Consider the following 17,169-nt stretch of genomic DNA (forward strand, 5'->3'; position numbering starts at 1 on the left):
ATCTGCAATACTTAACTTTTTTAACAAAAAGAAAGCTCAAGAAAATCACCAGGAAGAATGTATAAACACCAAATTGATCCTTTTCATAATCAATCATAGATACAAAAACAGTGTTAGGAATGATGGGTATTGATGATCAAATGGAAAAAGTTTCAAAAACCCAAACACTATCTTAAAAGGAACCTTTAAACTCTGAGAAATCAGCAGATACAAAATAAAGAAGAAGTGTTCCAGGTCATTAATGAAAACCAAGAGCAAGAGACTTGTGACTGTGCCAGTACCTGGTCTCAAACCTGGTTCTTAGAAAAATAGCATTGGTGATTGCATTGTGGGCCAACTCATCTAGTTACCAGGGAATTCACAGAAACTTGTGGGTCTGGTTCTAGGGTTCTGTGACTTGTTTTCTGATTGGCCACATGATCTTGACTATGATTGGTTGGTGACCATATAAGAACTTTCTGCTTCCTTTCTGTCCTTGTCTGAGCAACGAGCCATTGTCTATTAGTTGCTACTTGAACCTTGCCTGACCTTGCCTTGCTGCCTTGCCTAATCTATCTTGCTGCTCCACCTGATCCTACTTTGCTGCCTTACCTGATTTCACAAGTTAACTTGCTGTACATTCTCTTTGAATTGGATCTCCTGGCTATTGGATCTCTTGACCACTGATATGAACTGCCTTTTAACTTGTCTGAAATCAGGATGTTACAGAATGTTTTAAAGATGTTATTAAAGAAGCTACTGATAAGCACATAAGTCAGAAGTTACTTGTTAAGAAAAAAACCCCTGCATAATGGATACAATCTTTGTTCTGATGGATGAAAGAAGGAACGTAGAAGCACAAAGATTAACAACAACAAAAAAAGAATAAATAAAATGACAAAGAATAAATGCAAATTGCCATAGTCTGAATTTCTGGCTGAATGAAAAATGCAAGGAAATTGAACTATGGGATAAAGAGAACAAACAATATGAGATGCATCAAAAGATAAGAGCCTTTAATTACAGAAGAAAAGTGAACAATACAAAACTTAAGGACCAAACAGACAATATTTGATAGACCCAATAGACAAGAACAAGAGATGGCAAGAGTACGTCAAGGAACTATATAGTTATAATAGGCCTGAAAGCCTCAACTACAGATCAGTCAAGTAAGTCCTCTAATAATGCATGAAGAAATCATGTCAGCAATAAAAAGGCTTCTGAATGAAAAAGCACTAGGTTGTGACGGAATACCAGTTGAATTGTTAAAATGCATAGGGAATGAAGCCTATGAAAGCCCTGTCAGAGGTAATGAAGAATATGTTTGAGAAAGGAGATTTGTCAGAGGATTTTACAATCTCACTGTGCACCCAAATCCCCATAAAGAACAATGCAGTAGATGGTAAATACTATAGAGCAATAAGTCTAATATCACAAGGTTTTAAGATTCTTTTGTAAGTTATTCAAGTCCAAATACAAGAAAAGATTGATTAGGAAATAAGCGATAAATGCCATTATGGACTTGAAGCTCATACTAGAAAGATCAATTGAAATAGGGAAAATGGTATATTTGTGTTTGATTGATTTCCAAAAGCATTTGAGAAAGTTTACCAAAAATCATTGCTCAATATATTAAGATCTGTAGGGATTGATAGATATGAACTCAAAGAAAGAAAACAATTATAATGAAATCAGAAGGCAATTATAAGAAGATACAAAAATGAAAATCCAAAAGATCAAAAGAGGTGTGAGACAAGGTTGTCTGTCATAAACTTATTCACATATATAGCAAGTGCTTGATTAAATTAATCATTGAAGCATCAGATATTAAAGCTGAATGGAAAATAAGATATGCAGGTGACATAGCGCTGTTGGCTGATTCAGAAGAAGGTATGATGAAGATATGGAGATTATATACATACATGGCAAAGAATGTGGGTCTAGAGTTGAAGGTGGACAAGACAAAAGCTGTGGCAAGGATCCTGGAAAAACATGCAAGATTCCAGTGTATGAGACAGACATGAGAATAATGAAACATTATTACTACTTAGGAAACAATATCATAGACGATGAAAGATAAGATACTTAAGTCATCACCAGACTAGCAGGAGCCAAATACCCCCGTCTTTGCTCCCCTCCTGCCCACCAAAGCTGGAGCCAAGAGCAGGGGCATGTCTCTAGGAGAGATACGTGATGGGTTAGACCTCCACTCCCCCACATCTGGGATGCCATTGGTGTTCCGTTCAGTCTCCCAACCCCTCCCAGCCTGGCTTTCCCACACACTGGATTGCTGTACCACTACAAGCTTTCAAGCTTGTATTGTGCTATACAGAGGAATCTGCATAACTTAAGCTCATAAAAATTTCTCTGCCCCCTCAATGTGGAGAGAGATGCACAGCTTCTAATACACACAACCCCACATACGAATTGTACAAACTGACTGTGTTATGTTATAAACAAGAAATAAATATATTAACTACCAAAATTGAAGTGTAAGCGATTATAAGGGATAGCAAACAGAACAAATAGATTAATAAGCAAATAAATAAATAAGCCTAGTATTTTGTTTTAAGATTTTAAAGAAACTGGTTTCAAATAGACATTTCTCAACCTAAATGTTCATTTTGGGGCAGGCTGCAGAAATTCTTGAAGGTTAACTACTCTGTTGGCAACTTAAATCTTATTCACAGACCAGATCCCTTTTTCAACTGGGTTCAGTCCCCTTTTCTCTGTTTCTTTTTTTCTTGTTCCTTAGGTATTTCCAGTAGACACCCTAGATGAGGATTTAATGAAGAATGAACCCTAATCAACTTGCTTCCCAGTCTTAAATCAAATTTACAGAAGGAGGGAATCTTTTGTTTCCCAGTCTTGACCTCCTTCTCCTGTTAGTGGGAAATTACTAGAAGTCCAAGATGGTGTTTAGTACCAGGTAACAGAATCACCTGACCCAGTAGTGTCACAGCTACATCCCAGGACACCTCTCAGGAAAGAGAGAGAATAGTTTCTTACATTCTTTTTGTTTCTCCCTAATGGCCCACCAAGTCTGATGGCCTGTCGTCTGGTGGGTGTCTCCCAAATACATACCGAGTTATAACTGGCACATAGTCCATATTCCTAACCAGTGTTCCCTGTAAGCTGTGAACTTGGGAGGCCACTCAGGAGAGAGTCAGGTGCCACCCACCTGATTAGCAGAATGCCTACAGTCAGCAGCATGTGTTTCTACTAGTGATGCACATCCACTCCTGCAATGGTGCACATTTCAAAATGAATTCTGCACATGCATGGAAAAATTAGAGGGAACAGTGATAGATATATAAAATAGATATAAAGTATCTATATTATAGATATAAAAATGATATATACATACAAATTGGATAATCACATTCAGCAAATTATAACATTTCCAATGATATCTCACAGGGGGAACCAAGACAGGGGTAAGAGAGCTGAGGCCAGGGCCACAGCTGGGGGCAGGCATGGGACCAGGAGCCTCTAGGGAGCAGCAAAGGCACAGAGCCAGAACTCTGCATGTAATTAGCAGAATGAATCTTGCAAATGCAGGAGCTGGACTTTCAGAGTTCTGTGACAGGAAGGGTTGAGGAAAGGTTATTCTGGTCAGTTGGCTATATGGCCTCCTCTACCTGGACTGATTTGACCTGTCCCCTCTCCCCCTCCCCCCACTCATGATGAAGTTTTTGGATGAAAAGTGGTGGTTGCAGAACTTTTGGATGCAGAAGACAATATTCCTGTATCTGTGTGCTAAACTTGCCTCAGCCCTCCAGCACAGGGATGCTAAATTGCAAACGACATTGACAGTGGAGAAGCAAGTAGTGATTGTTCTGTGGAAACTTACAATGCTAGATTGCTGCTAGTGACTGGGAATCTTTCTGGAATTGGAAAATACTGTGTTGGTGCCATTGTCATGTGATTGTGCAGGCCACTAATTATCTCCTGCTATGCAGACCATGACTCTTGGCAACATGCAGGACATAGTGGATGGACTTGCAACAATGGTGTTCCTTAAGGTGCAATGGATTAATAGACAGCACAGAGAGCCCTATTTTGGCACCAGACCTCTTTGCCACACAGTACATCTATAGAAAGGGCTACTTTTCAATGGTTATGTAAGTGTTGGTGGATTACTGGAGATGTTTCACTGACATCAATGTTGCCTAGTCAGTAAAAGAGCATGAAGCTTGAATGTTTAAGAACACAAGACTGTTAAGAAAGCTATAAGCAGTGAACTTTTTTCTAACCAGGAGATTACACTGGTGATGTTGAAAAGCAATTAGTGATTCTGAGGGACTCTGGCTCCTCTGACTCATGAAGCTGAATGGCAGCCACATCTACAGCATCAAGGAAAGATTCAACTACCAGTTGAGCAGGTGCAGAATGACACCTGAATGTGCTTTTTGTAGACTGAAGGGATGCTGGAGGTATTTATTAACAAGATTGGATCTCAGGTTATAACTGACTGCTGTGTCCTGCATAATATCTGTGAAGCAAAGGGGAAGTAAAGTGCTACCAGGATAGAGATGGAGTGGCTGCCTTGTGATTTTGAACAGCCAGACACAGGATTTATTACAAGAGCTCAATGTGGAGCTATATGGCACAGGGGGTCTTTGAAAAAGCACTTTAACAGTGAGTCACAGTAATACATCATGATATACTGTGCTCCACCTGGCCCTGCTCTTCTGGGGCCTATTACGAATCGTGTGGCACTTGGTATACATCAATGAATATAACACAATCAATGCTTATATTATTGTGGTGCTCATTGTGTTTGTCACTAATCCTGTGTATAACACATTGAATGTGTGTGTGTGAGAAGATGTATGGAGGTGCTGCAATGAGTACTCCATGGACAGCAAAGGGAGGCGAGTCCCTTGGATTATTCAACTGTAGATTCACAAGAGTTTGCAGCATCTGTGTTTGCTAACAGGGAAGGCTCACTATATCCTGGTGCACCACCTTCTACTTTTCCTGTTGGGACTCCAAGGCCTTTCTCCTAAAAACTCTTTCCTTCTTCAGGCTGTGTACAAAGTTCACCCTCCCTGTTCATAGTCTGATGCTGCACTTGCTTGTAAGATCTTCCTCAGCTGTCATCTTTTGCCTCCTTAACTGGCTCAGGTGTTCCATGGCTGAGGAATGGGAATACCTCAAGGCTGCAGTGGCAGCAGCTGCAGATAAAGCACAGAGGCACCATTGTCAGTATAGTCACAAGAAAACAGAAACTTAATATTCTGAACTCCCTAGCTTCGCTCCCCCCAAATTTTAAAAATGATATGCTTACTGGCACCTCTGCTTCAGAGTGCTTGGGCATAGCCCCACCAGACATGGTAAATATGACCTACCAGCAGTGAAGGAAAGGAAGAGGGAATTGTACGGTTGCATGAAACTATGATTATAGAACTATGACATTGAATATCGGCACTATTTTCCACAGCTGGGGTGATTTTAGCTGAGATCTCACTCTTGAGGTTAGCAAAGGCATAGAGAACACAGCTGCTGCTGGCATCCCAAAGTCACCCTGGCCCATATGTTGCAAGCATGTGTACTACAATGGTGCTTGTTGAAGATATTGTTGATTGGCAGAGAAAGTGTCTGGGGAGGAAGAACTAAGATTGCCATACCTAGAATGCTTCCAATGAGGCTTGCCAAGAATGTCTGTGAAAGTTTCATTGAGATATCTCAGGATGACTCAAGGGATATCCCTGTGTACATAAACAAACTGCTCCACGTAGTCCATCCCAACTAACACTACAAGAGAGTGAGAAGCAGAAAAAACATTACCATTCTTTCTTGTATCCCTACCTCTACTCATCTGAATTAATTAATGAAAAGTTGCCACTCAGAGATGTGGTGTTACTGCATCACTGTAACATGGTTCTTGCATTGGTGGGAGGCAAATTTAAGTGTGTACACTTGTACAACTGGGTTGATGCAACACAGACATTAGAAAAGGCTCATCTATTTTCTTTTTTTCTTTAAAATACTTTACCCTGTAATGAACATATATATAAATTAGGCAACTGATACTTTCCTACATTTATTCAGGAGTAGGATTTGCCTGAAAGGATTTTCAATTTTCCCCCCTCATGGGCTTTTTTTGGAGACTATCCAAGAAAATTTTATCCTGCCATGTTGTAACAAAAATATATTGGTGTGATACTGTATTTAATTTGTCTTCCTTCTAAAGTTCCCTTTGAATGACTAATTTTATCTTTCATATTAAGGTTATAGAGTGTTTTTCTTCAGAATATTTTTCTGCTTCAGCAGGCAGAAGAAATTCAGTCCTTGCAAGGACGTTAATATTCGGTCAGACTTCACAAGAACTCATATGGCTATTATTCCAATAGGCATCACCTTTTCTTCCTGGAGAGAAACCATTGTGGTTAATGCAGTTTTGCAAGTCAGTGTAATAGTCACTGCATTTCCTTGACACGGTATAATGGCAGGAGCAGCATGCACCCTGTGTCAGAGAAAATTACCTGTTGACCCTAGATGAAGTGAGATGCCTGTTCTTAACTGAATAGCTATGAAATGATGTGGAAAATCTCACATGAACACCCCTATCCCAGATGTACCTCATTTCCTATCAGTTTGCCCATAAGAAACAATTGTTTGGGCATTTTCTTTTTATAGGATATTATTAAGTATACACCAAGGGATTGTCTACCAAGCCTTCCTCCTGGCCCTGCTCCCTAATGAGAGTATAAACCAATAAGGAAAGTGAACACAGAAGAAAATAAAAAGGGGGAAATGTAATGCGGGTGATTTTATTATCCTGATAGAAAACAAAGTGATTGTGGCATTCCCTTGGAAAGAATCAGTCTTGACCTGCTCATGGGAAATTCTTTTATATTAGAAAAAAAGCCTGGCACAATAAGAATACAGGTGATGCACTCATTAGCTGTGTAATGCACCAGTGGTGAAAATAACTTAAATTTCTTACAGGTACTATCCTATCACAATCCGCCCTCCCATGGCAGGGGCTCAGGGCTGGGGTTTGGAGGAGGGCTGTGATATGACAGTACCTGTAAGTAATTTAAGTGTAGTGTGGAATGGGGTTGGTGGGCTTAAGGGCAGAGGGTTGATGTTTGGGGAGATTCAGAAGTCAAGGCAGGCAACTGGGTTGAAGTGGGGTGCAGGAGTCCAGGGAGGGATAGGGAGCTTAGAGCAGGGGGATAGAGGTGCAGGACTCCAGACAGGAGTTGGATGGGGGAGGGCTGAGAGGGGGCACAAGAGTCAAGGCAGAGGTTGGAAACTCAGGAGTGGGGGAAGTGTGTGCAGGAGTCAGAGCAGGGGGTTGGGACATGAGGCGGCTCAGGGCAAGGTTTTGGGAGGCGTGGGGGGAGCTCAGGGCTGGGAGTGCAGCCACTGAGGTGCTTGACCGCCAGATCCTACTCTTACTCTAATGTGCAGCCCCTCCACATGCCATGCCACTAGTGCCTCTATCAGGTTGCTCCTGAGCTGCACCAGGAAGCGGAGCCCACCCTCTGACCCAGAAAAGGCACTGGCCTTTGAGGTAGTGGAGCCAGTCTTCAGCCTGGAGTTGGACACCCAGTTCCCTCTGCTGCTCCCAAGCCTACAGCACCTTGGCCCTGAACTCGGCCACCCCTTTGTGGTCCACACCGAAGTCCTGGGCCAGGAGGGCCAGGAGCTCCACTCACCAGGGCCACTGTAGGAGTGCTGCAGAGCTTGGCCAGAGGGGGCATCTTCTCCTAAGTCTCATAATGGGCAGCAGCTCAGCAGCTCCTCCATGGCCAGGCTCAGAGGTGCTGGGCCTGAGCCCGGGGAGACAGTGGTGCCTAGTCCTGTAAGGCCTGCACAGGGTCCCGTGACCTGTCTCTAAGGACCCAGGGCTGATGGAGCAGGAGCAGTGCAAGCAGGAAAGGCCACGTATGGCTCATGTTGGCCAACCTGCACCCCAAGGTGCCCTCGGCCAGTGATGCCAGGCTCCTCGCCACCTCCAAAGAGCCTGGTTGGGTGGCATGGCGGGGACTGCACTTTCCCAGCTGCCAGATCCCATGAATTGTACAGGAAGGTGCGAGGTGTGTGTGTGCACTGTGACTGGGGAGCCCAAAATTCCAGCAGCATCCAAAGCCCCGCCCCCAACCAGCCAGTCTCTTGCCAGAGCGCCGCACTGAGGCAGACCAGTCCTTCCATCTTCCTTCCATCCAACAGCACTCAATTATATTTCTCTGGATGTGTACATAGATTAATTATCAGTAATAGAAAGGATATGAATATCATGTTCTTGAAAGATGCTGCATGATATCAAAATCCTCTCTTGATTCACTGATCAGAAACATTGTCTTCCAAGTACCTCAGTCCTGGCTAAGATATCAAGTCTCCAATGTTGGAAATGAGGTGCCCACAGCCAATTGAATCTATTGCTTCTCTATGGAGACTGCCTGCAAGTGACCCAATAATGATGACTGTAGTGGTGATCTCCAGTGTAATTATCCATTGGAACTGAGAGCAACAAACTCATTACATTAAGGGCCTTTCCTTACTCACACTTATAACAAAGTAACCAAGGGATGACTTCCTGAAATAGTGCTGAACTGTCCCAGTGAAAAACTGGCATAAACAGGATCAGAATCAAGCCCAATATGTATTAAGTACCTGAAAAGTGCTACTCTTCTTTAGTGGTATTTTATAGTAACTTTGCACTGATTTTACACACATGTAAATGACTGTACCAAATGCAAAATAGTGGCAACTCATGGCCTAAATTGGCAACCTGCAGTACAATCCTTGTTCTGTAGAGTGATATAAAAGGTCACAAACAAATGATAAATCATGAGCTGGAGGGGCCGTCCCTGCAGTTTGGTTGGGCTCCTAATTTGTAAAGCTACTTTCCTAGTTTCTCCCATTAACCTAACTTCAATCTTTGCCCGGTATGTGCAGATCCAAATTACTCTTCTAGGCCAGGATATTAACATTCACAGCATTAATATACCGGGGCCCTTAAAATGAAGTGTGCTAATAAAAAAAAATCTCCTCGATCCTTTCACATAAATCCCACCATTACGATCTGACAAAAATAAAGGCAATGAACTTTCAGTGAGATTGCATCATATAAAAAGGTGATTAAAAATTCATTTGAGGGACTAGACTTGTCAATACAAATGCACTGAGGGTGTTTCCCAGTTCAGCCAGTGATGGAGTAATTACTATAATTGACTTCTGTAGCTTAACCCAGGGAAGCAGAATTGTTGCTTTTCATATGGATTACTTCGTCCTGTGACAAAGAGATGGGATGCTTAATAACATTCAGTTAAGATATGGACAAGACTTTGTCCTTTAAAAAGACTCTGCCAACTAGTTTTATATCCAAAATGAGAATTTATTTGAAAGATGTTTGTGGGATATGGTAGATGGGGAGTTGATAGTGGTACTTATATTTATATTCATTGGAATTTTTTTTATTGATTTTTGAATTCCAATGAAAATCAGGTTTTTTAGGGGTTTTAAGCAGTCCTTGAAGTGGTGTGAGTCCCATCTCAATAAAAATATGTTAGTACATGAGAACCAGAAAGCAAAACTGGCTACAAATTGGAAGTGAATCTTATCCTAAATTCTGGATTCAGAAAACGCCAAATTTCCTGGCTATTGAATACTTGCCTCTGGATTATGCAATATCTGATGAAGATCTGAATTTTGTGGCATGAGCCCATTTCTTCTAGGAACAAACAGAGATCAGCCTGATTTTACTGTCCTAGATAACTAGGTACAAAAACTAAATTAAAAGTATGAATGGAAAAAAAATCAATGCTTTTAATACTTACTTTTAATAATTTCAGCAAGTGGCAAGAAAGGTAAGATGTAAGTATTAATTATGTGTACTGTTTTCTCTTGACAGTGTTTCTTTAAAAGGCACAGAAAATGTATTTTGTCATTGGCATTTTGTATTACTTTAATTTCTGCCCCCCTGAAATGTTTTGGGGAAAAGGCTGAATATTTTTTCCTCTTGCATTTAGTAACTGTTGGTTTGGGAAATTGCCAGGTGTCTTGGCTGTGCTGCTAGTTTTTAAACTTTTAAAAAACGTATTATTTCTTTGTGAGTCTCAGTTTTTCTGGATGTCCTAAAATAATTATAATTTGTGTTCTGTATTACTTATTTCAATATATAAATGTCTTCCTTTTGCAAGTCAGTTTAAGTGATGGAAGGGACCATCATTTCTTGATGTCTGTCTGTCTTAAGGGTGTTAGAGCTTTACCTAGTAAATCTGGCACAATTTTTCCTATTCAAAGGATAGACATCTTTGTCCATAGTAGAATTGTGCCTCTCAAGACCGGTTAAGCAGGCACTCCAGTTTATCATATACCAATATTGGATTTAAAAAAAATATGTTTTAGGAATTATTTGAGGAAGGTGGTGTGGCCTGTATATGTAGGAGGGTTTGACTCGATTATCATAATGGTCCCTTTTGGCCTTGGAATCTTCTAACTTTATGAATCATGCAGAGAAGAACGGTCTCCTATAATTAACAAGCAGGGGATCATTATTAGAATTTACTTGTGATTTTAATAATAATTTTCTAGCTCTTTTAGCTTTCAAATGAAACTCAAATGAAAAACACAATTCAGAGTTTTGTTACTTAGAAGTTTACAGGAGAATTTAAGAGAATTTCATGATGAGTTTGAACAATTTTCTTTACAGTATTTGTTTTCACAGTAGTTTGAATTCAAATGGATATAATGAATGTCAAGCAGATCTGCACCTACTGTTTTGTTTACTGCAAGGTTTTTAGCATCTAACTGCCCAGTGAGCTTCCTTTCCAATAGATATGACAAGTCATTTAGTATTTACTCCCATCACCTATTTTAAAATATTAAGAGATGCACATGAAAGATTTTTCTTTATGGTAAAACTCCTCAGGGCAGGAACCATCTTCCTATAAGTGTATTATGTCCTGGCCACTAAAGGCACTGATTCTGCTTGGAGGACTCTGGGTATAACTGCAGTAAATAATAGTAATCTATAAAACACTCTAATCCAATCATATTCCCTATGTGCCACCCAACTAGTAGAATTATATCTAAAAATATAATTAGGATTAAAAAATCCTACTCCAGAACCCATTCAATTAAAATGTTAGGAAAGCATCAGCTTTAATCTGGTTTTTAGGGGTGGTATTCATAGAATCATAGAACTGGAGACTCCACTACTTCCCTAGGTAACCCATTCCAGTGCTTCTCCATCCTCCTAGTGAAATAGTTTTTCCTAATATCCACCCTGGACCTCTCCCACCACAACTTAAGACCATTGCTCCTTGTTTTGCCATCTGTCACTACTGAGAACAGCCTCTCTCCATCCTCTTTGGAACCTTCCTTCAGGAAGTTGAAGGCTGCTATCAAATCCCCCCTCACTCTTCGCTTCTGCAGACTAAACAGACCCAAGTCCCTCAGCCTCTCCTCATAAGTCATATGCTCCAGCCCCCTAATTATTTTGGTTGCCCTCTGCTGGACCCTCTCCAATGCGTCCACATCCTTTTTGTAGTGGGGGGCCCAGAACTGGACACAATACTTCAGATGCAGCCTCACCAAAGCTGAATAAAGGGGAATGATGACATCTCTGGATCTGCTGGCAATGCTCCTCTTAATGCAACCTAATATGCCATTAGCCTTCTTGGCTACAAGGGCACACTGTTGACTCATATCCAGCTTCTCATCCACTGTTAACCCCCAGGTCCTTTTCTGCAGAACTACTACTTAACCAGTTGGTCCCCAGCTTGTAACTATACATGGGATTCTTCCGTCCCAAGTGCAGGACTCTACACTTGTCCTTGTTGAACCTCATCAGATTTCTTAGCGGTAGTTGATGTAGGATCAGAGGAACTTTTGTTCTCCATTTTCTCCACCTTTTAGCCTTCAAAACTGTAAACTCCCAAGTTGATCAACAGGTGGGAAAACGGACAAGAATCTTCTTCTAAAGATGATGTCTAAAGCTGCTTGGTGGATGGAATAGCAGGTGTCACTCACCATCCCAAAGCCCAAGTTAATAGCTATCTGCCCTTCAGCAGCCCACTGGAGTAAGACACAAGAGCCTGCCAGTGCTATTCATGCTGGAATCTCATACTCTAGCTTTTTCCGGGCTAGTCCCCTTTTTGAGGCAACCTTCCCAGGAAATCTGTAAGGGTGTCCAATGCACTACCGAGCTTGTCTGGTCAGGAGCATCCCTCCCACCTGCTTTGGGTCTTTGAACCTCAGAAGTGACAACCCTATGCTGCAGCAGGAAAGGCCCTGACTGTCCCTAAGAATTGAGCTCCCAGTCTCTGGGATGCAGAGGGGAGCTAGTGCTGGTGATTGAGGGGTGAAAGGAGCTGGGTTGCCAGGGCCCCTGGCCGCGTGGCGTCCTTCAGCCTCGGAACAAATGGCTGAGACTGCCCATGGAGCGCCGTGGCTTGCAGCCTCTCCGAGAAAAGCCCAAGCCCCCAGGGGCGCCAGCCGGGGAAGGGCGGATCAGCGGCGCCTCTCAGGCAGCAGCCTTCCTGCTCCTTCCACTGGTGCCGCAGCGACACCCGGTGGCCGACGCTCACTACCGCAGCGCGAGGCCAACCCCGGGCGGCGCGCGCTGCGTCTGCTCCCCGGGCTCCCAGCGAAGCTGCTGTAATGCCGCGCGCGGGGCAGGGGGCGCTACAACCTCGTGCCTCGGCAGCGGCGGGGCGGACGCGCTGGCATCAGCGGAGGCCGGACCTAGTGGCGTGGCAGATGCAAGGCGAGCTCGCTCCTGCCCGTGCAGGCTTCTGCTCGCCTCGCGACGGAGCTGAGAGCACCTCGGGGGCTTGCAGGCGGACGACGAGAACATTGTTTTAGCAGGTATTCCTCCAAGCTCGCCTGCCATCTTAGAGAGACTCCGGGAGGCCTTTTGAATGGTGGCTCCATAGCTCAGTGGTTAGAGCACTGGTCTTGTAAACCAGGGGTCGCGAGTTCGATCCTCGCTGGGGCCTTCCCTTGCTTTTGGCTGTATAATTTTGGGGAATGATATTGTCTTTGTATTAAATGCAACCAAACTTCTTTTAGGTCATTGTATTTTTTAATTATAGTGACATTTCTAAATTCCACAGCACTTTAGTGAATATTACAAATTTAAGTGCAGAAATATAATAGTGTACGGATATTAATGATCACTCGATTAAATTAATAATTAATAATATTTGTATATAAATAATAAACATCAAGTATTACTTTAACATTAATATAATTAACTCCCTTTGCTTCTATTTACCAAGGGGGATAATGCATCTTTTGAGTGTATTGCGGGAACCAGCAAGTAAATGTTTGTAAAGCACTCTACAATTCTCCCCATGAGAGGTGCTGTGAAATGTTATTATTAAGAGATTAAAGTAGCACAATGCCCCTAGGTAGGGAATGAGTGGCATAAATGGAATGTATGCTAGCTGGACAAGCTTATCTGTCTCTTCACAGCTTTGTACTGACCCAGGGCTGAGGGTTTTTTGTCTATGTCAGACACTGCACTTCTGAGAATTCACTTGTCTATTTTTGCTTTTCTATGGCATGGTAGGTTGGCTTAAGAAGAACTAAAGCCCTAGAAGAAAAAATCTGCTTTTGTATTGACTTGAACTTTTTTTTATCAATTTTTCAAAACAACAAGAAAAAGATTCAAATTAATAAAACTACCATTAACAATGTGAAGAAGGGGAAACGAAAACCTGGAAGCTTCATTCTTTCATTCACTTTTTGACACAGGTGTGGTTACAACAACACAGGGAAGGACCAGGACAGGGTCACAGGTTCAGTGTGGCCTACTTATAAGTGCCGTCTAAGAATGTAACAGGGGTGTAATAATGGGCCAGAATACTACTAAGAGCTGCTGAGTTTTCTGTGCCTTGATTGTAATATTCTGGGCTGTTAAAAACCTGCTTTTCTTGAGCTGGTTTTTTTAGGACAGTCCCAGGGGATTAGCCAGTGATACTAAAATAGCACTTTGCTTTGTCCCAGTTTCAGTGTTATTGATTGGCTTACACTATCAACCCTCTCCTACTCACCCCCCACTTGATGGTTCCCCTACAACAGGAGTGGGCAGTAATTTTAGAAAGGGGGGGGCACTTCACAAATTTTGAAGTGGTCCCAGACCACCCTGGAAGGGACAGTGCCTCAGACAGAAGGGGTGGGGCCACGACACTTCCGTGCTCCCTCACCCACAGACCCTGATTGGCCCTGGGGGCAGAGGGAGCACTGAAGTCTTTGTCCCTGTCTCCCTCCCCTGGTGCCTAGAGAGAACCGCCAGCTATTCTGAAGAGCTAGCAGTTCACTCTAAGTGCCGCACGCCACTTGCAGGGCTGAAGGACACTTTGCATGCTCCCTGTGCCCCCAGACCAATCAGTCTGGATGTGAAGGTTCTTGCACCCTGCCCCTGTCCTGCAAGTGCATGAGGTGCCTAGAGTGACCCGCCAGCTGTTCAAAATAGCTGGCGGTTCACTCTAGGCACTGTGCACCCCGGGTGGGGGGAAGAGACTTTGTGTGCTCCCCCGTCTTAAGGTCTCGATTGGTCTGGGGTTGGGGGAGTGGCAGGACGGCCACAGGCTGGATCAACCTGCTTGGTGGGCTGGATCCAGCCTACGGAGGTTCTCTTGCCCACACCTACCCTACAACCTACCGATCAAAATGAACATGGGGCTCAGCTATGTGGGACCAGAACGTGCTTGTCCATTGGTGTAATCGCTAGTTTTCCATAACTAGGTCTGGATCAACCTGGAGAATCCAGTGATTTAGAGAAACATGGATTTTACTGCAGGCAGTTCAACAAAGCCTCACTGCTGCAGCTGAGCCAAAAGTTCATGTGGAAAGTTTGGAAAGCCAGCTAGGGAAGGGACTGATAGTCAAAACTTGGTCTTCACCTCTGGAGAGCCCAATGTCCTACTGCAACCAACCTGCCCTGCTCTCCCCATCCAGAACCCTTGGCTGTCAAATGAGTGTTCTCCCCCCCACCCAAACATCACACAACACCATTAAGGAAGATGTTTCAGTTTTCGTGGGTTTTTTTTTAACTGCTTAGTGTAATTACTATAGCATACTCCAGCATACAGCCAGAGACAATGTTGTCATTGCTGATTGGGCTGAGGGTATGTCTACACTTGCACTTGATCAATAAACTTTTGTTGTTCACCGATGCTTAACCACCAGAACAACTAAGTTTTGCTTCAGGAAGTGAAAGTATGAATGCTGGTTTGTTGGTAGTGTAGACATACCCTGAGAGGTTGGTTTATTGTGAAGTTGTGTCTAATGAATATATCGGGAGGTAAATGCCTTTTCAGTGTATAACTGTCTGTCTAGACGCAGGAATGGGTTTCTGTACAGGGCAGAAAAACAAAACTGTGAGGCTTTTCATATAAATTATTCATATAAATTATTTACATGTTGTGATGTAATCATAGTCATGATGTAAACATCTCCATGTGTACAGCTACAGATAAGCAGCACAATTAAATGTCCAGGAATGTATTAGGGTAAATACTGTAAGAAGCTATTATAGAAAAATTTGAAAACTGTTCCTAATTTCTGTACCAATCAAAAACTTTCATATTCAGAAAAGTACATGTCAATTTATTTATAGTATGTATTACTTTTATGATTAAAATGTTTTCTGACTGGCTGAAGTTTTACAAGTTATAAGTTAGGTGAGTTATTGGTTAGCTGCCAATCAGCCTGCCTAATTCATTGTCTTTTTGCTATTAAAGTCCACTAGCAATGGGATGGGAATGCTACCTATGGAAAGGTCTTTTGTGCACTCCAAGGAGTTTCTAAAAAAAAAAATCTATAAAACAAATATCTATAAATAGAATATGACAGACTAGTCAAGAAAGGCTAAGTCAACACTGTTCACAGCAGCTCCAATTAAGCAAGACAGGCTGTGCCTAATTTGTGGGTGGAACAGGGCAGAAAGGTTAATTAAGCCATTAGGCAGAGTCCACAAACAGGCAAAGGATGGAAGTGGAAAGGAGGAATCGAGGAGAGTCCCAGAGAGCAAGAGAGAGTGATTAATTGATTGCAGAGGCAGCAGGTTTGCAGAAATGTTGATCACAATACACTGAAATGCACAATATGCTTCACGTGACCCAATGGGCTTTATAACTGAAAAAGCTTCATGCACTTTCCATACTATTCAAAATTCATATCTCGTCCTGTATATGAAACAGGCCAGCTGATAGGGGAGGGCAAAAAGGGCAATTGCTCTGGTGCCTGCAGCAGCAGCCAGAGCCCCTGGCCTTTTAGAATAGTCATGGAAACAAGAGCTTGGGGAGAGGGGGGGTCTGCACCATCTGGGTGGTGCTGGGGACTGGCTGCCCCAGTCCTACACCTTCCGTACAAGGCCATGGAAGCACAGAGTTCCCCCCCCCCTCCCCATTGCCCATAGGCTTGGCAATCCTGTCAGCTCCCCCCATGTGAAATTCTTATTGGAACGAAAATTGATTTTCTAATGAAGGCATAACTCTGTAAACTTGGAATTTAGCAGCTTCATCCTTTTATGGAGAGACATTATCCATCTGGGTTTTACACTGTACACTGTGTCATTCTTCAGATGTCAGAGCCCCAGTAACTTTGCTTTCATAAGATTTTCTTGAAACCAGCTTACATTCAAACACTGGAAGTAGTTATGTCAGCACTACCTTGGCTTCCATCTGTTCAAATGACAACAGTTAGTTTGTGGCCCACAGTGCGGTTTGTGAGTCCTCTAAGGCCCTTTTGGAATCATTACACTCTTAACAAGATCTTTGGATTTTTCCCAAACGTCATGAGCCACATGTTGCTCCTACTTGCACTTGTTTTTCTCCACTGACTTCAACAGCACTATTTGTTAGTTATAAAAGAGAAGCCAGAGTTTGGTCTTTAATAATTAGTCCATTTTTTTATCCTTTAACTGTTAGGAGCATATCTTCAACTGGTGTAAATAGAACAGTGTGATTTTTTTGACTGACATTCTTTTTCCTTGAAAAATGCAGCTTTAGAGACACTTAAACATTTTTTGCTAATTCATAGTGAATTTCAGTGGAATAAAATCAAACTCTTTAAGTCATACAGGATAATTAATTAGTTCCCACCTGCATTCCCCAAAATCTTAGTTGAATTACTTCATTCTGAATTGATTGGTTCCTTCCTATGCATTCCTGCCAAATTGTCTTCACCAGGTCAGCGCACCTGCTTGACATATCTCCA

The 17,169-nt window shown here is 42.5% G+C and overlaps 1 non-coding gene across 1 annotated transcript; it reads left to right on the plus strand.

Annotated features, from left to right (window-relative positions):
• Positions 1-12,868: 12,868 nt before the first annotated feature.
• Positions 12,869-12,941, plus strand: TRNAT-UGU (transfer RNA threonine (anticodon UGU)). The gene has a single exon. It is a non-coding gene; the product is annotated as a tRNA-Thr (tRNA).
• Positions 12,942-17,169: the final 4,228 nt, after the last annotated feature.

This window comes from Pelodiscus sinensis, chromosome 4, assembly GCF_049634645.1.
Source record: "Pelodiscus sinensis isolate JC-2024 chromosome 4, ASM4963464v1, whole genome shotgun sequence".
In the NCBI taxonomy this organism is placed as follows: domain Eukaryota; kingdom Metazoa; phylum Chordata; order Testudines; family Trionychidae; genus Pelodiscus; species Pelodiscus sinensis.